The sequence below is a fragment of the Podarcis bocagei genome, assembly GCF_964188305.1.
Source record: "Podarcis bocagei genome assembly, chromosome: W".
In the NCBI taxonomy this organism is placed as follows: Eukaryota; Metazoa; Chordata; class Lepidosauria; order Squamata; family Lacertidae; genus Podarcis; species Podarcis bocagei.
In genome coordinates this window covers 91,479,920-91,505,937 of record NC_138131.1, presented here as the reverse complement: position 1 = coordinate 91,505,937, position 26,018 = coordinate 91,479,920, and positions in this window count along the sequence as shown.

Here is a 26,018-nt window from a genome sequence, read left to right as displayed (position 1 = left end):
ACACCAATTTGAAAAAAGCCCAATCAGAGCTTTATCATCTTTGAATCATAGAATCATAGAATCATAGAATAGACAACTCATGGTGGAATAGACAACTCATGCTGGTAGCTTCGAGAACACTGTCCCACCATCTCGTCCTCCGTTGTCCCCTTCTCCTTGTGCCCTCCATCTTTCCCAACACCAGGGTCTTTTCCAGGAAATCCAGGAAATGCTGGGTGAGATCCCATGGACAGTAATACTAAAAGGAAAGGGAGTTCATGATGGCTGGGAGTTTGTTAAGAGGGAGATAGTAAAAGCACAACGTCAGGCAATACCAATGAGATGGAAACATGGAAGGTGACCTAAAGAAGCCAGGGTGGCTATCTAAATAACTTTTAACTGAGTTAAGATTAAAAAAGGATGTGTACAAAAACTGGAAAAGGGGGGAAACCACCAAAGAGGAATTCAAACAAATAGCCAGCACGTGTAGACACAAAGTCAGAAAAGCTAAAGCACAGAATGAACTCAGGCTTGCTAGAGAGGTTAAAAGCAACAAAAAAGGCTTTTATGGGTATGTTCGTAGCAAAAGGAAGAACAAAGAAACAGTGGGGTCACTCAGAGGAGAAGATGGTGACACAGAAAGGGCTGAACTCCTCAATGCCTTCTTTGCCTCAGTCTTCTCCGATAAAGAAAACAATGCCCGACCTGAAGAATTTGGAGCAAATGATTCAGCAAAGGAAACACAGCCCAGAATAACTAAGGAGATAGTACAAGAATACTTGGCTAGTTTAGATGTATTCAAGTCTCCAGGGCCAGATGAACTTCATCCAAGAGTATTAAAAGAACTGGCAGATGCGATCTCAGAACCACTGGCAGTCATCTTTGAGAATTCCTGGAGAACAGGCGAAGTCCCGGCAGACTGGTGGAGGGCAAATGTTGTCCCTATTTTCAAAAAGGGGAAACGAGAGGATCCAAATAATTACAGCCCAGTCAGTCTGACATCAATACCAGGGAAGATTCTGGAGCAGATCATTAAGCAAACAGTCTGTGAGCACCTAGAAAGGAAGGCTGTGATCACCAATAGTCAGCATGGATTTCTGAAAAATAAGTCATGTCAGACTAACCTGATCTCGTTTTTTGACAGAATTACAAACCTGGTAGATGAAGGGAACGCAGTGGATGTAGCCTACCTTGATTTCAGCAAGGCATTTGACAAGGTGCCCCATGATATTCTTATAAAGAAGCTGGTAAAATGCGGTCTTGACTATGCTACCACTCAGTGGATTTTTAACTGGCTGACTGACCGAACCCAAAGGGTGCTCATCAATGCTTCCTCTTCATCCTGGAGAAGAGTGACTAGTGGGGTGCCACAGGGTTCTGTCTTGGGCCCGGTCTTATTCAACATCTTTATCAACAACTTGGATGATGGATTCAAGGGCATCCTGATCAAATTTGCAGATGACACCAAACTGGGAGGGGTGGCTAACACCCCAGAGGACAGGATCACACTTCAAAACGACCTTGACAGATTAGAGAACTGGGCAAAAACAAACAAGATGAATTTTAACAGGGAGAAATGTAAAGTATTACACTTGGGCAAAAAAAATGAGAGGCACAAAAACAAGATGGGGGACACCTGGCTTGAGAGCAGTACATGTGAAAAGGATCTAGGAGTCTTGGTTGACCACAAACTTGACATGAGCCAACAGTGTGACGCGGCAGCTAAAAAAGCCAATGCAATTCTGGGCTGCATCAATAGGAGTATAGCATCTAGATCAAGGGAAGTAATAGTGCCACTGTATTCTGCTCTGGTCAGACCTCACCTGGAGTACTGTGTCCAGTTCTGGGCACCACAGTACAAGAAGGACACTGACAAACTGGAACGTGTCCAGAGGAGGGCAACCAAAATGGTCAAAGGCCTGGAAACGATGCCTTATGAGGAACGGCTAAGGGAGCTGGGCATCTTTAGCTTGGAGAAGAGGAGGTTAAGGGGTTATATGATAGCCATGTTCAAATATAGAAAAGGATGTCATATAGAGGAGAGAGAAAGGTTGTTTTCTGCTGCTCCAGAGAAGCGGACACGGAGCAATGGATCCAAACTACAAGAAAGAAGATTCCACCTAAACATTAGGAAGAACTTCCTGACAGTGAGAGCTGTTCGACAGTGGAATTTGCTGCCAAGGAGTGTGGTGGAGTCTCCTTCTTTGGAGGTCTTTAAGCAGAGGCTTGACAACCATATGTCAGGAGTGCTCTGATGGTGTTTCCTGCTTGGCAGGGGGTTGGACTCGATGGCCCTTGTGGTCTCTTCCAACTCTATGATTCTATGATTCTCTTCTCATGAGGTGGCCAAAGTCTTGGAGCCTCAGCTTCAGGATGTGTCCTTCCAGTGAGCACTCTGGGCTGATTTCCTTCAGAATGGATAGGTTTGATCTTCTTGCAGTCCATGGGACTCTCAAGAGTCTCCTCCAGCATCATAATTCAAAAGCATCAATTCTTCGGCGATCAGCCTTCTTTATGGTCCAGCTCTCACTTCCATACATCACTACTGGGAAAACATAGCTTTTACTATACTGACCTTGCTGGCAAGGTGGTGTCTCTGCTTTTTAAGATGCTGTCTAGGTTTGTCGTGAGATGATTACCCCTCCTTTATTGCCTGTTCCGGGTTGCCCAACCACTACCCCAGAGTCCTCTCTTGGCAGATCAAGAGGAGCAGGTGACGGCAAAGGCGGCCGGGTTTTGAGCTGGGGCAGTCAGAATAAGGTCCACTCTCGATTCAAAACCCTCAAATGTATTTGATATCATTGATTTTTCATTTCTATTCCTTGCAGATCATCTCGTTGTTTTATTGCTACAACCAAGGGCTGATGCAAATTAAGAGGATAATGATGATAATAATAATAATAATAATAATAATAATAATAATAATAACAACAATAACAACAACAACAACAACAACAACAACAACAACAACAACAACAACAACAACAACAACAACAACAACAACTTTTATTTGTATCCTGCCCTCCCCGTCCGAAACCGGGCTCAGGGAGGCTAACACCAAATATGTAACACTGGTATAAAATCAAGCAATAACGAAATTACCTCCTGAAAACAAGCCAGGATCAAATTCAAATCCAATTAGATGGCTTTCCGCAGGATTAGGGTTGGGAACAGTAAACGCTCATCAGGCCCAACTCTTATATGGGCCTGTGAGAACACTGGGAGGCCTCTTTCATACTAGTCCTTACACAAAAAGAGAAGGGGAGTCAGGTTGAACCAAAGGCCCGGCGGAACAACTCCATCTTACAGGCCCTGCAGAAAGATGTCAGATCCCACAGGGTCCTGATCTCTTTTTTTTTTATATATAAATTTTTTATTGGTTTTACAGAATTTTTTAAAGACAAACAAACACCTAAAAAGACATACAAACACGTATAATTTCATAACATTTTTTCATAAACCTCTTTTCCGGGACTCCCCCATATCCCCCCTTTCTGCATCCCAATGTCCATAATTTTTTAGCAACTTCTAAATATTCCTTTCCAACCTCTGTCGTCTTAATCTTTTCTATAATCTGGTCTTATATCACTGTATCCCTTTTTTCCTGAAAACCTCAACATTCTAGCATTCATCAAGTTTATAATAGTCCTTAAGATAGCTTTTAAATTTTCTCCATTCTTCTTCCGCCGTCTCTTTTCCCTGATCACGGATTCTGCCTGTCATCTCAGCCAATGTCATATAGTCCATCACCTTCATCTGCCATTCTTCCAGAGTGGGTAGATCTTGTGTCTTCCAATACTTTGCGATGAGTATTCTTGCTGCTGTTGTAGCATACATAAAGAAAGTTCTATCCCTCTTTGACACCAATTGGCCGACAATGCCCAAGAGAAAGGCCTCTGGTTTTTTAGGGAAAGTACATTTAAGTACCTTTTTCATTTCATTATAAATCATTTCCCAGAAGGCCTTAATCTTCGGGCATGTCCACCAAAGGTGATAGAAGGTACCTTCAGTCTCTTTACATTTCCAACACTTATTATCAGGCAAATGATAAATTTTTGCCAGCTTGACTGGGGTCATGTACCACCTGTAAACCATTTTCATAATGTTTTCCTTTAAGGATATGAGTTTCTTCACTGCTTTAGCTTCCACTGGAGACACCCATCTGGGGGTTTTGTTTTCCAACAGATCTTTATATCTTATCCAAACATTAAACAATGCTTTTCTGACAATATGATTTTTAAAGGCCCTATGCAGCTTAATTTTATCATACCATAGATATGCGTGCCAACCAAATGCATTATTAAAACCTTCCAAATCCAAAATGTCTGTGTTCTCGAGGAGCATCCACTCTTTCAGCCAGCAAAACGCTGCTGCCTCATAGTACAATTTTAAGTCCGGCAGGGCAAAACCCCCTCTTTCTTTAGCATCTGTCAATATTTTAAATTTGATTCTGGGCTTTTTGCCCTGCCAGACAAATTTCGAGATATCTTTCTGCCACCTCTTAAAACATTCCATCTTGTCAAGAATCTGCAAGGTTTGAAACAAGAATAACATTCTAGGCAATACATTCATCTTAATCACTGCAATTCGGCCTAACATTGACAATTTCAAATTTGACCATATTTCTAGATCTTTTTTAATTTCTGACCAACATTTTTCATAGTTATCCTTATACAAATTCAAATTTTTAGATGTCAAATAAACCCCTAGGTATTTCACCTTCTTGACCACCGTCAACCCTGTCTCCTCTTGGAATTTCTCCTTCTCCATATCTGTTAAATTTTTTCCTAAAACTTTAGTTTTTTGTTTATTCAACTTAAATCCGGCTACCTGGCCAAACTGATGGATTATTTCTAGCACCTTTTTCGTACTAGTGTTTGGCTCTTGCAAAGTCAATACTAGGTCATCTGCAAATGCTCTTAACTTGTAATGTTTAGCTCCGACCTGTACACCTTTGACCTGCTGGTCATTTCTAATCATATTCAGCAACACCTCCAGAACCAAAATAAAAAGCAATGGGGAAATTGGGCACCCCTGTCGTGTTCCTTTTTCTATCTTAAGTTCCTCAGTTATTACATTATTTACAATCAACTTAGCTTTTTGTTCAGAATATATTGCACCCATACCATTCTCAAAACCTTGGCCTACCCCCATCCCATGAAGATTCTTTGTCATAAAACTCCAAGAAATATTGTCAAAGGCTTTCTCCGCGTCCACAAAAATCAATACTGCTTTAGTATTTATATTCACCTCTAACTTTTCCAAAATGTCTATTATATTCCTTACATTGTCTGCTAGGTGTCTTTTTGGGAGAAAGCCTGCTTGGTTCTTATGAATCTTTTCCATCAACACTTTTTTAAATCTTTTTGCCAAAATGTCTGCAAAAATTTTGTAATCCACATTAAGTAGTGATATTGGGCGGTAGTTCTTCAATTGAGTCTTTTCAGTCTCTGTCTTTGGTATGAGTGAAATATACGCTTCTTTCCACGATTCAGGTGCCTTTTTTCCCTCTAGAATCTCATTACAGACTTCTTTTAATGGTTGAATCAACCACTCCTTCAAAGATTTGTAGTATCTGGAAGTCAGTCCATCTGGTCCTGGAGATTTGCCCAGTTGCATATTCTGAATGGCAGCCTCTATCTCTTGTTCTGTTATTCTCTGATTCAGATCCATCTTACTTTGATGAGAGATTTTTTGTAATCCATATTTGTCAAGGAATTTATCTATATCTTCTTCATTTTGCGGTCCTTGAGTCCCTTTTTTAAAGTAGCTCAAAAAGCAATTTCTAATTTCATTAGGTTTAGATATGTTCTTTCCATCCACTTCTAGGCTTGTAACTGTATTTAGTTTCTGCCTTTTCTTCAATTGCCATGCCAGGAGTTTGCCACATTTATCTGCCGATTCAAATGTCTTTTGTTTCATTTGCTTTATCTTCCATTCAATCTCTTGGTTCATCAATTCCATATATTGTGCTTGATATAACTTAATCTCTCTTAAAATCTCCTGGGACTTTGGTTTTACTCTTAATTTTTTCTCTCCTTCCTTTATCTTTTCCAAAATCTTTTCCTTTTTCTCATTCTGTTTCTTCCTCTTTATTGAGTTTTGTTGAATCAAAAAACCTCGCATCACAGCTTTGCTTGCGTCCCAGATCACTCTTTTTTCCACATCGGCCCTTAAATTTATTTCAAAATAGTCCTTTAAAGTTTTTTGGGCCTTCATGAGGATCTCCTTATCTCGAAAGAGGGTGTCATTCATTCTCCATCTAAATTGACCAGTTGTTGTAAGTTTCATTTCCATCTTCACAGCGTTATGGTCGGAGCAAGTTTTTGGGCAGATTTCTACCTTCTTAATCTTTGGAGCCATCCCACTAGTAATCCAGATTTGGTCGATTCTGGTCCAGGTCGTCATTGCTTGGGAGAAAAAGGTTCCCTCTCTCTCAAGAGGGTTCCTTGTTCTCCATATGTCTATTAAGTCCATATTTTCCGTCATTTCAAAAAAAGTCTTAGGAAGTCTCCCTTCCTTGGTAACTGTCAGTCTTTGTGCCTTGTCCATGTTAGTGGAGACCACACCGTTCATGTCTCCCATAATTATCATATTATAATCCAGATAGTCCGTCAAAGTTTCATGAAGTTTCTTGAAGAATTCAGCTTTACCTTCATTTGGTGCATAAATTCCAACTATCAAAAATTTTTCTCCTTGTACTTGTATCTCAACTGCCAAATATCTCCCTTGTTCATCTTTAAACATCATTTTTGGAGCCCATTTCTCTTTTACATAGATCACAACTCCTCTTTTTTTGACTTTGTCTGATGAGATAAATTCTTGTCCTAGTCTTTTGTTTATAAGTAATCTCCTGTGAGCTCTGGTTATATGGGTTTCTTGTAGGCATATCAAATCCAGTTGTTCTCTGTTCAGAATATGAAAAACTTGTCGTCTCCTCAAAGGCATATTGAGCCCATTACAATTCCAACTAAGGAATTGCAGAGCCATCTTGTTATTTTTCTGACACTCCTCCAACAGCTCCAAGTTGTTGCTCTTCCTCTGATGGTGGTGGAATGTGTCCAAACGAAAGATTCAAAATGTCTATTGCTCTCCTCTGTTCTGCAATTGGGTCCACAGTTCCCTTCTGTAGGTCCTCTCGGTTTCTTTCCAAAAATTTCTCTTTGTCTTGTATAGTCTTTATTTTCACCTTCTTCCCCTTGTAATCGAAAGACAATCCCTGTGGAAATTCCCACCTAAAGAGGATGGTATTCTTCTTTAACAAAAAAACCAGATCCTTATAGAAGGTTCTCAGATCCAAGATATATTTTGGGATGTCTTTAAAAATCTGTACAGCTGAATTTCCAATTTGCAAGGCCTTTCCAAAATGTAGTCTTAATATTTTGTCTCTTTCTTCCTTGGATCTAAGGGTAATCAAACAATCCCTCGGGGTCTTTCTGTTCTGTTTTTTACCCAGTCTAAACGCTGTTGTGATTTTAAATTCGTCTTCCTCCAAATCTTCCCAGCAGTCAGCAAACTCTTGTGTTAAAAACTCCATGAGATTGTCACCTTCGTTCTCTGGAATTAATCTCAATTTCAAATTTCTCTCTTTTCTCTGTAATTCCCACAAAGCCAGAGTTGCGTCATGCTCGTGCACCTTTTTGGCAATCGGTTCTAAGTTCTCTTGAGTCTCTCCAGCAATAGCTCTAGCTTCTTCCGCAATTTTACGTGTTGCAGAATTTTCCTGGACCAATTTGTTTATAGATTCTGTGTTCAGATCTAATCTTGCTGATAACTCTGTTAATTTTTGTGTATTTTCTGAGCTCTGCTTTGTTAGAGTCTCCAGGGATTGGTTTATCTTAAGTAAAGCTTGTGTCACAGCATCCATGGAGACAGCTGTCACTTTTTCTTGTCCTGTTATTCCTGTAGGTCCTGTAGGGGTTGCGCCTGTAATCGAGCCTCTCTTCTTTTGTTGCTGTTGCTGTTGCTGGTGCTGTTGTTGTTGTCTAGTCTTAGCTCTTGTGGCTATCTCTTCTAGTGGACCACTCATGTCCCAAGGTCGTTTCCCACGGGAACCGTTTCCGGATGGAAAATTCCACTGTCTTGAGCTATATCGGCCTTTACTTTACCCTCTAGGGGGAGCAAATCAAAATGTCCAGATACAGAGACAAAGAAAATGTCCAAATACAAAAAGAAAGAAAGAAAGTTTAAAACAAGTATATCAGGAGGCTTGTAAATATAAATTGCAGCAGTTTTCCAGTAGATACTGTCTCAGCCTACTCTGGTATACTGTAGCAAAAGAATCCAGGAACTTTGTATCACAATGTAACCTTCACAGGGAAAAGTCAGTTCAGTGCCCTATTGTCTTATTTAGCAGTCCGTTTCAGGTTATTGAGGCAGCAGAAATTTTTTTCTTTTAAATAGATCATGCAGTTACTAATGTCTCTTTTGCCTCCCCTCTGCCCTGCTAGCTAGAGGGGAGATCTAAAGTCCAAATGTCAGATTTAATTAATCAAAGGCAATGTCTCTTGCGGATGCAGCTTTAAAGTTTCGTTGCTTTCACTTTCATGCAGTCGGGGGAAGGCAGACTTCCTTAATTTTCACCTCCCCGTTTTCAGCCAAATTTCCAGACTTTAGTTTCAAATAGACGTTCAGTCTTACTCACGGGTTTTTTCAGTCCGAAATTTACAGGAAGGAATCGGCGCTCTCCGCTAATAGCGACGCGGCTTCACCCTGCGGGCTGGGTAGCGATTCTCAGCACCGCGCTCCCCCGATGTCGTTCCGGAGCCTTTAAAAAGGCTCTTTCTGCGGTAAAGGGGGGGCGCTCCTGGTGCCCACCGAATCTCCTCGTTCACAGGCTTCCGCGCCTGTGATTTTAGGGGTCCCCCGCTTGCCGTAGCGGGTCAGACCCGAACTCGCAGAGCAGTCCTCCTCCGGAGCTCGGAAAGAGGACCGCCATTAGCGCTGGCGCCGACCGGAAGTCACCCAGGGTCCTGATCTCTTGTGGCAGAGAGTTCCACCAGGCCGGGGCCAAGGCTGAAAAGGCCCTGGCCCTGGTCGAGGCCAGCCTAATCTCCCTGAAGCCCAGGACCTCTAACATTTTTTTATTTGCAGACTGTTAGATCCTCCGTGGAGAGGCGGTCCTAGGCTGTATTCATTCGTTTGGCCCAACGTGGGGCTCGTACCCATGACCCCAAGATTCAGAGTCTCAGCGCTCTGCCGCCTGAGCTACTCACACAGCTGCCCTCTTGTGCACCTCACCTCAAATTTGTCCGAATTGTGCATGCCTGGGATTCACTGCATGAGATGGGAGGTGGGGTGGTTCCCAAAGTCAGAGCTCAGGTAGCCAACGCGGAGCCGGCCCTCACTGCCTTTCAGGTCCTTGGGGTGCTCGTAAGGCGGCTTGTGGAGCACGTTGATCTAGCAAGGGGATTCAAGAAAGCCGGGTTACGGAAATGACATGGGGGTGGGGGACATGAGGCCACATCTTTGAAGTTGTTCCAATGTTACAAATATACATACCTTTGACTTGACAGCCCAAGAAAGACATGCAGAAAATCTATGCTTTAACCGACTCTCCTCATTCCGCCATTTGAACGAATTTGGGCTCCACCTCCCTCCATGAGCCAAGAAGCAGGAAGTCATGTAGGCAGCAGGAACAGGGCATCCCGCCAGAATTCCCCAAGCCTGAGAGCACATACACGGCACCCCACCGAGGGAGGGACCAAGGGGGCAACCATAGACATCTGCCAAGGCAGTTTAGCAAGGCAGGTGTTCTGAATGCCCATCTCCAGACAAGTCCAGTGGGAAAGGACGTGTCAAGAGTTTTATTGTTCTTTCAGTGATGGAGATTTAAGGGGTCTGATAAAGGGACCTCATAGTGAATGCATAACCCTTGTATACCCCTCCTCATTTGTGATGTGCTAGTGATGTAGTGATGATGTATCAACGATGCTGCTTGAAGTGTATTCTGGGGGGAAGAAGGAAGTTTTAAAAGTTGACATTGCCCCATGCTCGGGGTTCTTACTCCTGGGCAGACCTGTGGTGCAACAGTAAGAATCATGGTCTACTGACCACTGTTTTGCTCCAAATTACCGGGCTGGGACTTCCTCCTTTTACTGACAGCATGGACCCATGGGGGACAAGTGCCCCGGTGAGCTAGGCTGTCAAGGAGTCACTCACCCTGGAATTTTTTCGCTTAACAGCCATTGGCGCCAATACAGAGCAGGCTTCCTAAACCTTGGCCCTCCAGCTGTTTTCAAACTACAGTGCCCATCATCCCTGACCACTAGACCTGCTAGCTAGGGACCATGGAGCTGTAGGCCAAAAGCATCAGGAGGGCCAAGGTTGAGGAAGCCTGATAGAGAGCTCTACCTCTCTTTCAAATCAGAGCCGGCAAAGGCGGTGGAGTTCCTGCGCGGGTGCCTCGAGGCGGTTGGAGGGTGGATGGCAGCTAACTGGTTGAGGTTGAATCCTGACAAGACTGAAGTTCTGTGGTGTGTGGGTGGGTGGGGGGGACTCCCTGGTCCTGAACGGGGCAACTGTGCCCCTGAAGGACCAGCTGCACAGTCTGGGGGTCATTTTGGACCCATGGAGGCACAGGTCTGTTCTGTGTCCAGGGCAGCTCTATCTGGGATGCAGGATAAGACCCTCCCTGCCCACGGACTCTCTTGCCAGAGTGGCGCATGCTCTTGTTATCTCCAGCTTGGACGACTGCAATGCGCTCTATGTGGGGCTACCTTACTGCAATTAATCCAGAATGTGGTAGCCAGACTGGGGGCTGTGAACAGCCGCAGAGACCACATAACACCAGTCTTGAAAGACCTGCATTGACTCCCAGTATGTTTCCGGGCACAATTCAAAGTGTTGGTGCTGACCTTGAAAGCCCTAAACAGCCCAGCAGATGAAACTTTCCTCTGGTTGTCAATATTAAGAGGATGCCAGCAAGATCAAGCCTTTCTGTAAAATAAAGGATTTAAATCCAGTCTGACTGAGACCACATACCACCGGTCCCAAGAGATCTGCTTTGGCTCCCAGTACGTTTCCAAGCACAATTCATAGTGTCGGTGCTGACCTTGAAAGCCCTCAATGGCCTCGGCCCAGTAGACCTGAAGGAGCATCTCCACCCCGGACACCGGGGTCCCTCTCCCGAGGGCCTTCTGGCGCTTCCCTCCCTGCAAGAAGCCAAGTTACAGGGAAGCAGGCAGAGGGCCTTCTCGTGGTGACGGCCGCCCTGTGGAACGCCCTTCCATCAGATGTCAAAGAAATAAGCAATTATCTCACTTTTAAAAGACATCTGAAGGCAGCCCTGTTTAGGGAAGTTTTTAAATATTTAATGCTGTCTTGTGTTTTTAATATTTGGTTGGCAGCCACCCAGAGTGGCTGAGGATACCCAGACAGATGGGCAGGGTAGAAATAATAAATTATTATATATTATTATATATCCAAAGCCAACATGAAAGCATTCAAACTCTGACGGAACGGAGCGGCGCACACCTCTTCACAGCATAGACCCACCTTGTCCAGGCAAAGGTTCCCATGTCTCTCGGCAATAGCCTTTCGGAAGCCGTGAGACAGTGGATACAGCATGCTGTGATGGGGGTGCACCGAAGGGAGCCGGTTCTTCTCCAGCTGGTCAGCCACAATACTGACAAGCTTCTTCATTCTCTCGTCGTAATCGGTCCAATCACAGACGATCTGAAAGGGGGCAAAGAAAACCAGGGTTCTAGATTCAGGTAGGTAGCCGTATTGGTCTGATGAAGTCAAAATATATATAAAAATTGTCCAGTAGTGCCTTAGAGACCAACAAAGTTTGTTCTTGGTATAAGCCAGGCACCCCAAGCCTTCGGCCCTCCAGATGTTTTAGACTACAATTCCCATCATCCCCGACCACTGGTCCTGTTAGCTAGGGATCATGGGAGTTGTAGGCCAAAACATCGGGGGGGGGCGCAGGTTGGGGATGCCTGATATAAGCTTTTGTGTGCATGCACACTTCTTCAGATACACTGAAGCGGAAGTCCCCAGACCCTGATATACAGAGGGAGAAGTCCCCAGACCCTGCTATATAAGAGTAAGGAGAAGCCCCCAGACCCTGATATATAGTGGGAGGGTGAGTTGGGGTTTTTCTCCGAAGGGTAGTATGTGATAGGAATTTTATGGTTTTAGATATATAGTAATGTTCATAACTGCACATACATAGATCAGTACAAGAAGGCCGACCTGGAACCATTTTGATTCCTAAACTGACCAAATCCTTTCTCTGCAAGGTTAAAAATGGAAAAGCCTCCCCATTGTCTCTTCCTTTAATCTGTGTTTGAATAAGGTGTGAGCCTGTGACCTGGCCCAGGAAATAAGTATTTTAGCATTACAAAGGAATGGCCAGGCTCCCCAGAAAATCCAATCAAGTAACCTGCTAGACAGGAGATAAACAAGGAGAAGAGAAAAACAACATTTAAATTTCTGTGATGTAGGTGGGATGTATCTGAGGGGTGGTCTTAGGTTACACCCCTTCTGTGATGTATGCATAATGTTTCTGGGGGTGGTCCTGATCTAGAGAAGGGGAATTTCAAAAGTCTTTATAAGGCCTCGCAGGCCATTGTTCTGGGTCCTCTTCCTCTCCTGCGTGTGAGGGGGGTACCCTGTTGCAACAGATCAATAAAGATCAAGCTTACTAGCTGCTTTGCTTCTCAATATTCTCTGGTTGGCCTCTGTTATTTTCTCCTACCAATAGGGAACCTATGTAAGGACTCTATATGGGCTCTTGGATACCCCATAAGGGAAAAGGGCATATTTTTATTTACAACAGATGGCGACCACGCACGAAGGGACTTTTGGTTACCCGGATTCTGGAAACGAGGAAGGACTGGTTATCCAGCGTGCACCAGGCAGTTTGCCAGGAGGAATAACCAGTCTTCCATCGGTCCCAGGGTCTGGCAATAACTGGAGTTTCAGCGGGGCTAACCAGAGGAAGCAAATCTTGATCAGGCCGGCCTTAAAAAAACCAGTCAAGAGATCCCGGGATCACCAGGACAGCGCTTGCGAAGTGAGTATGAGTAGGAAAAATGGGTAGTGGGGTGGGATTCTGCAAACCACAGCAAACCTATACTTCTCAAATCCTTACTTCTTTCCTCACTTTAACTCTTGAAAAATTGCCTTCTCCTCCTTTCTGTCCCCTCGATCTCAACACCAGCCTTAGCCCTTCGGAGTATGCCCAGGCAAGGGTTGTGTGTGACTTCTTTCACTTAATTCTTTATGCCGACCTATTCCTTCGGAGTTTTGCCCAGAAAGGTCGTGCAATTTCTTCTGCACTGAAAACTATAATTCCCAAGACTATAACTCCCAGCGCAGCCGCACCTCTGCCATGGCGATCTTTGTTAGAAATGACCTGTGAACAGAGAACGCAAGGGCGCTGAATTCCTTTCCATCTTTCATATTCCAGAGTCTCAATCTGGCATTGCAAGTGTGCAAGCGTTCAGTAGGGACTCTGAGTTAGATTGTAAAAGGCAGGGAGGTTGCTGTGAGTTGTAGAATAGAGATTTGTCCAGGTATCCCCAGGTTTTTTCCCTTGGATCCCCAAGTTTTCCCCTCGGAGATTTGTCCAGGTATCCCCAAGTTTTCCCTTGGATCCCCAAGTTTTCCCCTCGGAGATTTGTCCAGGTTTCCCCAAGTTTTCCCCTCGGATCCCCAGGTTTTCCCCTCGGAGATTTGTCCAGGTATCCCCAGGTTTTTTCCCTTGGATCCCCAAGTTTTCCCCTCGGAGATTTGTCCAGGTATCCCCAAGTTTTCCCCTCGGATCCCCAGGTTTTTCCCCTCGGAGATTTGTCCAGGTATCCCCAGGTTTTTTCCCTTGGATCCCCAAGTTTTCCCCTCGGAGATTTGTCCAGGTTTCCCCAAGTTTTCCCCTCGGATCCCCAGGTTTTCCCCCTCGGAGATTTGTCCAGGTATCCCCAGGTTTTTCCCATCGGAGATTTGTCCAGGTATCCCCAAGTTTTTTTGTCCAGGTTTCCCCTTTTCCGGACCCTTCGGAGTTTTGCCCAGGTCCAAAACCCTTTTAATTGAAAATGGGTGCACCTCAGTCAAAAGAAAAATAGTCCCCAGACCCCTGGCGTGAAAGAAGCCCAGTTGGTGCTTACTTCCCGCCTGGACTCTGACAGTCCCCTTCAATTTGTGTTTAAGAAACGTTTTTCCTGTGTTTAAATTGTACTTAGGTAACATCCAGCAGCTGCTTATCTTAAATGTGCCATCTAAAATAAGAATGCAAGCTTGCTCCAAATTCTAAATCTAAGGAAGCCATGTTGAACCTTATCAGTCTTAAAAACAAGACAAAATGGAGAATGGAGTGTGCAAATGTTTATTTGAGAGAGGCTCTAAAAGAGTTTTCCTCCCAAGTGGTAAAATCCTGTATACGTGCTACTTGTGTTCTGAAAGGAGGATTACCCCACCTCCTTTCTCTAGTTTCAGTGGGGAGGGTGATTTTAAGTCTAATGGTAAATGTTGTGTTGTAACTTTTGAGTTTGTGAGTACATCTGTGTTCCAGTCTAAGTTAACCTAATGTTTCTAGTTAACCTAATGTTTCTGCTGCAAAAGCCTAGTTGAGCCAACTGCTCTCTCAAGCTAAAATGCAGTGTATGTATTTCATTAAGCATATGCCTATGAAAGTATGGTGTTCCTTCTAAGAAAAATATCTGAGTCCAGTTTTAACTTTGATCTGGTTGGACAGAAGAGTTATTGTAAGGCTCCTGATATCAGTCTCAATAAGATGTCCTGGCCTTTTTTCTTAGAAAATGCCCCCCCCCCCTTGTTTCATTCTCTCTTTCAGGTTTTTTCCTTCTCCTTCTTATTCTGTGCCAGGTGTTGTAAATAAAAATATGCCCTTTTCCCTTATGGGGTATCCAAGAGCCCATATAGAGTCCTTACATAGGTTCCCTATTGGTAGGAGAAAATAACAGAGGCCAACCAGAGAATATTGAGAAGCAAAGCAGCTAGTAAGCTTGATCTTTATTGATCTGTTGCAACAGGGTACTCCCCTCACACGCAGGAGAGGAAGAGGACCCAGAACAATGGCCTGCGAGGCCTTATAAAGACTTTTGAAATTCCCCTTCTCTAGATCAGGACCACCCCCAGAAACATTATGCATACATCACAGAAGGGGTGTAACCTAAGACCACCCCTCAGATACATCCCACCTACATCACAGAAATTTAAATGTTGTTTTTCTCTTCTCCTTGTTTATCTCCTGTCTAGCAGGTTACTTGATTGGATTTTCTGGGGAGCCTGGCCATTCCTTTGTAATGCTAAAATACTTATTTCCTGGGCCAGGTCACAGGCTCACACCTTATTCAAACACAGATTAAAGGAAGAGACAATGGGGAGGCTTTTCCATTTTTAACCTTGCAGAGAAAGGATTTGGTCAGTTTAGGAATCAAAATGGTTCCTGTGCTGATCTATGTATGTGCAGTTATGAACATTACTATATATCTAAAACCATAAAATTCCTATCACAATATTCCCCCCTTTGGGGCTAGAATTTTTCTTAAAAATTATTGCCCCACAAATAATAACATCGTATGTTGTAAATGGATGTGTTTGTATAAATATATCATAAAAATAACACATGTTGCGTTTTGCTACTAAATTACTTGTGGCATTCTAACACTTTGGGAGAGACCATTTACTCAATAGTGTTCTATGCTTTACACCTAGCAGGAAGGTAAGGTCCACTAATGACTGAAAAGTGCAGTTTGCTTCCCCCCCGCCATTTTTGTGTTCTCAGGTGTCAAGGTAGCTCTTCTGAGGTCTCACACTGACATAGTGCTACAGCAACACATCCTGTCTGTTGAATCCCCTCAGGGCTTTCATTTAACCATGTCGCCTGGCATTCACCATAGCTGGCACAGGTTTGGGCATCTCGTGAGGGAGAGGTCTTCGCCTTGGCCTTTAGCTATGGGATTTTATTATAGGCTGTGGTCTCGCACTCGCACAATGGGAAGTTGCTCACTTGCACTTAAAGGACCAAAAAGCTAATTGCAGCCTGGATACACTTGCCCAATTCAAACTGAGTCCAATTTGAATTTATCTTGCCCCATGGTTCTCAACTCTTCAAACCAATCTGTTAAAGAAAACCATTCTTAAAAAGGGCACTTTGTCCAAATAAGTCAATTTAACTCTATAAGGGATCATTCCTGCTAAACTAAAGCATATCCACCTTCATGTACCTGGTGTTTTATGGATCCAGAAGTTTGTCCTTGGCAAAACGAGGTTTAACACATATTAAAATGGATAGGGAAAGATTGGCATAGTGTCAGGTGGGACAATGAAATGTGGTTATCTAAACATTGGACTACACAATAGTGTGAGCTATTAGAAAGTATAAAATGCATGAGAATTCTCCATTGGTGTGTAAGCAATAAGACATTAAACACAAAAACAGTTACACACAATATTCCCCCCTTTGTGGAAATTACACTGTCAGACACATTTCAACATTCTTACATAATAACACATAATACAAAAAAAAAAAACTAATTAAATATCTGTTACATATCTTGACACAATTGTGATCTTTTACGTATGTATCTTTTGAATCCTGGAGCAGAGGCTTGAGGTTCAAGTGAAAAAATGTCCTTGCAATTCAACTCCTCCCCCCTTTGTCAGCCCCCCCCCGTCAGTCTATAGCCTTTGAAAGAGATAACTGTGGGCACTTTGAAAACTCTGGTGTTGCAGGTCTTGTGAGTTGAGGGGTTGTTGCTGCTTTTCATCATTGCACATCTGTAGAAGTGATATCCTGTAAGGGGGCAGGGTTTTGGGGAGACTTAAACACACAGTTAGACAAGGATGGGGGAAAAGGCAAAAGGGATGTCCTTGAGTTTTCCGTGGGAAGCTGCAGATAATAACAATCTTAGTGGATTAAACATTTTATTCATTATCACATTTCCATATAATTACTGTTATTATCTGCTAAGTTTGTTTGCTTTCTTTCACTTAATAAAAAATTACTCCACATGTAGAGAAAGAGAACTGTAAAAAATACAAGAAAGGTTAAAAAATAAAAAGAAAGCAAAAAATTAGATTACCAGTTAGATGAAAATGGACTTGACACAAAGACATCAGATTCAGAAAATAACTATTATTAAATAGTACAAAGATATTATCAAAACCACACATATTACTACTGGACTGAAAAAAAAATGGGAAACCAATGGGGGAAACTTAAAATTCACCATGTGCTATCCAATAAAAGAACTTCATGAGACTGACTTTCAACATGTGATGAACATGTCCCCAAAGTAAAACACACACACACACAAATGACCTATGAGGAACCAAAAATAAATAAATGCTAAGACACACAATTAATAAGCAACCTGAAGTAACCTGAAGTAATCTGTTTTGGCATTCTAACATCACAAATGAAAATAAAAGTGTTTCTTGATGTGACATCAGCTGTAATGTTAATAGCGGAATATTGGGAAATGAGTTAATGCCAATAAAAATGAATGGCAATTTAAAGTTGTGCAGGTACCTTGCACTAGCCAAAATGACAGAATTAGTAAGAAATGCTCAAACAATGTTTGGTTGTGCTTCGATTAACTTCATAGACATCATGGAGAAACTGATTAAATAAATGAAAACAGATTATTTGTAACTTAAAGTGTCAAAGGCACAAAGAGATGGAAGTTACTAATACAGCAGGGATTCAGACTTGTTTCACAGAACAGAAAGAAAGTTGCTGTTTGGCTTTAAGGGAAGAAAGACAAAAAGAAAAACAAATGCAATTACTTTTTATAGAGTATTTAAATCACTGTTTGCATCCCCTCATTATCATTTGTGCTGTGGGAGAAAAGAAAGGACACTCTGTTGAAAGGGAAAATTATTTCATGTGAGAGGTCTGTCAGGAAATGCTGTTCCTAAAATGCATAGGCATATACACACCTGTTGAAAGGGAAAATTATTTCATGTGAGAGGTCTGTCAGGAAATGCTGTTCCTAAAATGCATAGGCATACACACACACACACACACACACACACACACACTGTTATAAAATCTACTCAAGAGAGGAACTCACAGTGGGAGTGCTTTGATATTACCTGTGAAAAGAATTTGACATGTCCAGTACTTAACTCTTTTGTATTAAGTAGCCCCTGGAGCAAAACACATTAAGGGTGATTTCCCTCAATGGCTATTTGGAAAGGTTTCTCCCTGCAGCACACTGCTCTCCAAACCTTCTCTCTCCCCCCTCCAATCTCTCTCTCTCTCTCTCTTTTTTTTTTTAAGCTGATCTAGCCTCTGTGCATGTGCAGAGTTCATGCCTCAGCAAACCTTTTATACCATTGAAAATGTTGCATCTTTTGGCTCAATTAGAATAAGGAAGGGAAAGGTAAGGAGTAGATTTTAAAAATATGGTTAGATTTTAAAACAAAAAAGAGAAACTCAGCAATTCAAGTATTCACCATTCAGCCCAAGCAAAGGAGTGCTTCCTTTATGTACAGGAAAGGGCTAATATCCCTCTGGCCATTCGCGGAACAATCAACCGCTCTCTTATTTATGAGTAAAAATGGCCAGAGAGTTAGAATTCATAGGATTATTTTATTTTATTTTTTTAACATTCTCAGTCATGGTCAAGGCTAATTCTACTTAACTATATGAATTTTTATGTGCTTAAACTTTGAGTAGACTTTTAAGTCTGATTTTTGTAAATAATAGACAAAATGATAAACACTAATCACTTAAATGCCTGATATCACCAGTTCTGCTTCAAACATCACGAGCAAATCTGGGCTGAATTTCAACACATCAGTTACAAATTGGGAAAGTTGAAAGGGACCTGGGGTCATCTAGTCCAACCCTAAAATACAGGGTTCATAGCAAGATTTGTACTACCAGAAACACACACATTCACCTCTCACCTTTAAAAACAAAGAGCAAATCTGGGCTGGATTTCAACTCATCAGCCACAAATTGGGAAAGTTGAAAGGGACCTGGGGTCATCTAGTCCAACCCTAAAATACAGGGTTCATAGCAAGATTTGTACTACCAGAGAGACACACACATACTTATGTACACAGACACAACTGGGGAAGAGACCACAAGCCATGCGCCTATCATGTACTATGGAAGAGGAAAATAAAAGTACCCAACCCTTTTAGCAGATCTTGAAGCTAGTTTGAGTGAGTGTTTACTTCCTTAGACTAAAGAGTGAAAGTTCCTAGATAAATTATCTTTAAAGACTGAAGTGAACATTTTTCCTAAGATAGGGAGAGGATCTCTTATAAAGCATAGTTAAAACAACCATAGATTTGATTTAAAAGGAATACAAAAGTGACAATTTTTCCTGAACTTGCAGAGGAATAGTAAGCCTAATCTATCCCCCCCCCCTTTGCAGTTTCCTTTAAAGGAAGCTTACTCGGGAGTAAATTTACCTGGCACAGAATAAGAAGGAGAAGGGGGAAAAAAAACAAAAAAAACCTGAAAGAGACAGAATGAAACAGGGGGGGGGGCATTTTCTAAGAAAAGAGGCCAGGACGTCTTATAGAGACTGATACCAGGAGCCTTACAATAACTCTTCTGTCCAACCAGATCAAAGTTAAAACTGGACTCAGATTTTCTTAGAAGGAACACCATACTTTCATAGGCATATGCTTAATGAAATACATACACTGCATTTTAGCTTGAGAGAGCAGTTGGCTCAACTAGGCTTTTGCAGCAGAAACATTAGGTTAACTTAGACTGGAACACAGGTGTACTCACAAACTCAAAAGTTACAACACAACATCATTTACCATTAGACTTAAAATCACCCTCCCCACTGAAACTAGAGAAAGGGGGTGGGGTAATCCTCCTTTCAGAACACAAGTAGCACGTATACAGGATTTTACCACTTGGGAGAAAAACTCTCTTTTAGAGCCTCTTTAACAAACATTTGCACACTTCATTCTCAATTTTTGTCTTGTTTAAAGACTGATAAGGTTCAACATGGCTTCCTTAGATTTAGAATTTGGAGCAAGCTTGCATTCTTATTTTAGATGGCACATTTAAGATAAGCAGCTGCTGGATGTTGCCTAAGTACAATTTAAACACAGGAAAAACGTTTCTTAAACACAAATTGAAGGGGACTGTCAGAGTCCAGGCGGGAAGTAAGCACCAACTGGGCTTCTTTCACGCCAGGGGTCTGGGGACTTTTTTTCTTTTGACTGAGGTGCACCCATTTTCAATTAAAAGGGGTTTGGACCTGGGCAAAACTCCGAAGGGTCCGGAAAAGGGGAAACCTGGTCAAAACTCCGAGGGGGAAAAACCTGGGGATACCTGGACAAATCTCCGAGGGGAAAATCCTGGGGATACCTGGACAAATCTCCGAGGGGAAAAACCTGGGGATACCTGGACAAATCTCCGAGGGGGAAAACCTGGGGATACCTGGACAAATCTCCGAGGGGAAAAACCTGGGGATCCGAGGGGAAAACTTGGGGATACCTGGACAAATCTCCGAGGGGAAAACTTGGGGATCCAAGAGAAAAAACCTGGGGATACCTGGACAAATCTCCGAGGGGAAAACCTGGGGATACCTGACTTAATCTCTATTCTACAACCCACAGCAACCTCCCTGCCTTTTACAATCTAACTCAGAGTCCCTACTGAACGCTTGCACACTTGCAATGCCAGATTGAGACTCTGGAATATGAAAGATGGAAAGGAATTCAGCGCCCTTGCGTTCTCTGTTCACAGGTCATTTCTAACAAAGATCGCCATGGCAGAGGTGCGGCTGCGCTGGGAGTTATAGTCTTGGGAATTATAGTTTTCAGTGCAGAAGAAATTGCACGACCTTTCTGGGCAAAACTCCGAAGGAATAGGTCGGCATAAAGAATTAAGTGAAAGAAGTCACACACAACCCTTGCCTGGGCATACTCCGAAGGGCTAAGGCTGGTGTTGAGATCGAGGGGACAGAAAGGAGGAGAAGGCAATTTTTCAAGAGTTAAAGTGAGGAAAGAAGTAAGGATTTGAGAAGTATAGGTTTGCTGTGGTTTGCAGAATCCCACCCCACTACCCATTTTTCCTACTCATACTCACTTCGCAAGCGCTGTCCTGGTGATCCCGGGATCTCTTGACTGGTTTTTTTAAGGCCGGCCTGATCAAGATTTGCTTCCTCTGGTTAGCCCCGCTGAAACTCCAGTTATTGCCAGACCCTGGGACCGATGGAAGACTGGTTATTCCTCCTGGCAAACTGCCTGGTGCGCGCTGGATAACCAGTCCTTCCTCGCTTCCAGAATCTGGGTAACCAAAAGTCCCTTCGTGCGTGGTCGCCATCTGTTGTAAATAAAAATATGCCCTTTTCCCTTATGGGGTATCCAAGAGCCCATATAGAGTCCTTACATAGGTTCCCTATTGGTAGGAGAAAATAACAGAGGCCAACCAGAGAATATTGAGAAGCAAAGCAGCTAGTAAGCTTGATCTTTATTGATCTGTTGCAACAGGGTACTCCCCTCACACGCAGGAGAGGAAGAGGACCCAGAACAATGGCCTGCGAGGCCTTATAAAGACTTTTGAAATTCCCCTTCTCTAGATCAGGACCACCCCCAGAAACATTATGCATACATCACAGAAGGGGTGTAACCTAAGACCACCCCTCAGATACATCCCACCTACATCACAGAAATTTAAATGTTGTTTTTCTCTTCTCCTTGTTTATCTCCTGTCTAGCAGGTTACTTGATTGGATTTTCTGGGGAGCCTGGCCATTCCTTTGTAATGCTAAAATACTTATTTCCTGGGCCAGGTCACAGGCTCACACCTTAGAATCATAGAATCATAGAATCATAGAATCATAGAGTTGGAAGAGACCACAAGGGCCATCGAGTCCAACCCCCTGCCAAGCAGGAAACACCATCAGAGCACTCCTGACATATGGTTGTCAAGCCTCTGCTTAAAGACCTCCAAAGTAGGAGACTCCACCACACTCCTTGGCAGCAAATTCCACTGTCGAACAGCTCTTACTGTCAGGAAGTTCTTCCGAATGTTTAGGTGGAATCTTCTTTCTTGTAGTTTGGATCCATTGCTCCGTGTCCGCTTCTCTGGAGCAGCAGAAAACAACCTTTCTCCCTCCTCTATGTGACATCCTTTTATATATTTGAACATGGCTATCATATCACCCCTTAACCTCCTCTTCTCCAGGCTAAACATGCCCAGCTCCCTTAGCCGTTCCTCATAAGGCATCGTTTCCAGGCCTTTGACCATTTTGGTTGCCCTCCTCTGGACACGTTCCAGTTTGTCAGTGTCCTTCTTGAATTGTGGTGCCCAGAACTGGACACAGTACTCCAGGTGTGGTCTGACCAGAGCAGAATACAGTGGCACTATTACTTCCCTTGATCTAGATGCTATACTCCTATTGATGCAGCCCAGAATTGCATTGGCTTTTTTAGCTGCCGCGTCACACTGTTGGCTCATGTCAAGTTTGTGGTCAACCAAGACTCCTAGATCCTTTTCACATGTACTGCTCTCAAGCCAGGTGTCACCCATCTTGTATTTGTGCCTCTCATTTTTTTTGCCCAAGTGCAATACTTTACATTTCTCCCTGTTAAAATTCATTTTGTTTGTTTTGGCCCAGTTTTCTAATCTGTCAAGGTCGTTTTGAAGTGTGATCCTGTCCTCTGGGGTGTTAGCCACCCCTCCCAGTTTGGTGTCATCTGCAAATTTGATCAGGATGCCCTTGAGTCCATCATCCAAGTCGTTGATAAAGATGTTAAATAAGACCGGGCCCAAGACAGAACCCTGTGGCACCCCACTAGTCACTCTTCTTATTCAAACACAGATTAAAGGAAGAGACAATGGGGAGGCTTTTCCATTTTTAACCTTGCAGAGAAAGGATTTGGTCAGTTTAGGAATCAAAATGGTTCCTGTGCTGATCTATGTATGTGCAGTTATGAACATTACTATATATCTAAAACCATAAAATTCCTATCACACAGGTAAATTTACTCCCGAGTAAGCTTCCTTTAAAGGAAACTGCAAAGGGGGGGGCATAGATTAGGCTTACTATTCCTCTGCAAGTTCAGGAAAAATTGTCACTTTTGTATTCCTTTTAAATCAAATCTATGGTTGTTTTAACTATGCTTTATAAGAGATCCTCTCCCTATCTTAGGAAAAATGTTCACTTCAGTCTTTAAAGATAATTTATCTAGGAACTTTCACTCTTTAGTCTAAGGAAGTAAACACTCACTCAAACTAGCTTCAAGATCTGCTAAAAGGGTTGGGTACTTTTATTTTCCTCTTCCATAGTACATGATAGGCGCATGGCTTGTGGTCTCTTCCCCAGTTGTGTCTGTGTACATAAGTATGTGTGTGTCTCTCTGGTAGTACAAATCTTGCTATGAACCCTGTATTTTAGGGTTGGACTAGATGACCCCAGGTCCCTTTCAACTTTCCCAATTTGTGGCTGATGAGTTGAAATCCAGCCCAGATTTGCTCTTTGTTTTTAAAGGTGAGAGGTGAATGTGTGTGTTTCTGGTAGTACAAATCTTGCTATGAACCCTGTATTTTAGGGTTGGACTAGATGACCCCAGGTCCCTTTCAACTTTCCCAATTTGTAACTGATGTGTTGAAATTCAGCCCAGATTTGCTCGTGATGTTTGAAGCAGAACTGGTGATATCAGGCATTTAAGTGATTAGTGTTTATCATTTTGTCTATTATTTACAAAAATCAGACTTAAAAGTCTACTCAAAGTTTAAGCACATAAAAATTCATATAGTTAAGTAGAATTAGCCTTGACCATGACTGAGAATGTTAAAAAAATAAAATAAAATAATCCTATGAATTCTAACTCTCTGGCCATTTTTACTCATAAATAAGAGAGCGGTTGATTGTTCCGCGAATGGCCAGAGGGATATTAGCCCTTTCCTGTACATAAAGGAAGCACTCCTTTGCTTGGGCTGAATGGTGAATACTTGAATTGCTGAGTTTCTCTTTTTTGTTTTAAAATCTAACCATATTTTTAAAATCTACTCCTTACCTTTCCCTTCCTTATTCTAATTGAGCCAAAAGATGCAACATTTTCAATGGTATAAAAGGTTTGCTGAGGCATGAACTCTGCACATGCACAGAGGCTAGATCAGCTTAAAAAAAAAAAGAGAGAGAGAGAGAGAGAGAGAGATTGGAGGGGGGAGAGAGAAGGTTTGGAGAGCAGTGTGCTGCAGGGAGAAACCTTTCCAAATAGAGCCATTGAGGGAAATCACCCTTAATGTGTTTTGCTCCAGGGGCTACTTAATACAAAAGAGTTAAGTACTGGACATGTCAAATTCTTTTCACAGGTAATATCAAAGCACTCCCACTGTGAGTTCCTCTCTTGAGTAGATTTTATAACAGTGTGTGTGTGTGTGTGTGTGTGTGTGTGTGTGTGTGTGTATGCCTATGCATTTTAGGAACAGCATTTCCTGACAGACCTCTCACATGAAATAATTTTCCCTTTCAACAGGTGTGTATATGCCTATGCATTTTAGGAACAGCATTTCCTGACAGACCTCTCACATGAAATAATTTTCCCTTTCAACAGAGTGTCCTTTCTTTTCTCCCACAGCACAAATGATAATGAGGGGATGCAAACAGTGATTTAAATACTCTATAAAAAGTAATTGCATTTGTTTTTCTTTTTGTCTTTCTTCCCTTAAAGCCAAACAGCAACTTTCTTTCTGTTCTGTGAAACAAGTCTGAATCCCTGCTGTATTAGTAACTTCCATCTCTTTGTGCCTTTGACACTTTAAGTTACAAATAATCTGTTTTCATTTATTTAATCAGTTTCTCCATGATGTCTATGAAGTTAATCGAAGCACAACCAAACATTGTTTGAGCATTTCTTACTAATTCTGTCATTTTGGCTAGTGCAAGGTACCTGCACAACTTTAAATTGCCATTCATTTTTATTGGTATTAACTCATTTCCCAATATTCCGCTATTAACATTACAGCTGATGTCACATCAAGAAACACTTTTATTTTCATTTGTGATGTTAGAATGCCAAAACAGATTACTTCAGGTTACTTCAGGTTGCTTATTAATTGTGTGTCTTAGCATTTATTTATTTTTGGTTCCTCATAGGTCATTTGTGTGTGTGTGTTTTACTTTGGGGACATGTTCATCACATGTTGAAAGTCAGTTTCATGAAGTCCTTTTATTGGATAGCACATGGTGAATTTTAAGTTTTCCCCATTGTTTTCCCTTTTTCCCCCAGTCCAGTAGTAATCTGTGTGGTTTTGATAATATCTTTGTACTATTTAATAATAGTTATTTTCTGAATCTGATGTCTTTGTGTCAAGTCCATTTTCATCTAACTGGTAATCTAATTTTTTGCTTTCTTTTTATTTTTTAACCTTTGTATTTTTTACAGTTCTCTTTCTATACATGTGGAGTAATTTTTATTTTATAATATGAAAAGAACAACAACAACAAAAATTAAGTGAAGGAAAGCAAACAAACTTAGCAGATAATAACAGTAATTATGTGGAAATGTGATAATAATATTGAAATAAATAAAATGCTTAATGTGCTAAGATTTTTATTTATCTGCAGCTTCCCACGGAAAACTCAAGGACATCCCTTTTGCCTTTTCCCCCTTCCTTGTCTAACTGTGTTTAAGTCTCCCCAAAACCCTGCCCCCTTACAGGATATCACTTCTACAGATGTGCAATGATGAAAAGCAGCAACAACCCCTCAACTCACAAGACCTGCAACACCAGAGTTTTCAAAGTGCCCACAGTTATCTCTTTCAAAGGCTATAGACTGAGGGGGGAGTGGGGCTGACAAAGGGGGGAGGGGTTGAACTGACAAAGGGGGGAGGAGTTGAATTGCAAGGACATTTTTTCACTTGAACCTCAAGCCTCTGCTCCAGGATTCAAAAGATACATACGTAAAAGATCACAATTGTGTCAAGATATGCAACAGATATTGAATTATTTTGTTTTGTATTATGTCTTATTATGTAAGAATGTTGAAATGTGTCTGACAGTGTAATTTCCACAAAGGGGGGAATATTGTGTGTAACTGTTTTTATGTTTAATGTCTTATTGCTTACACACCAATG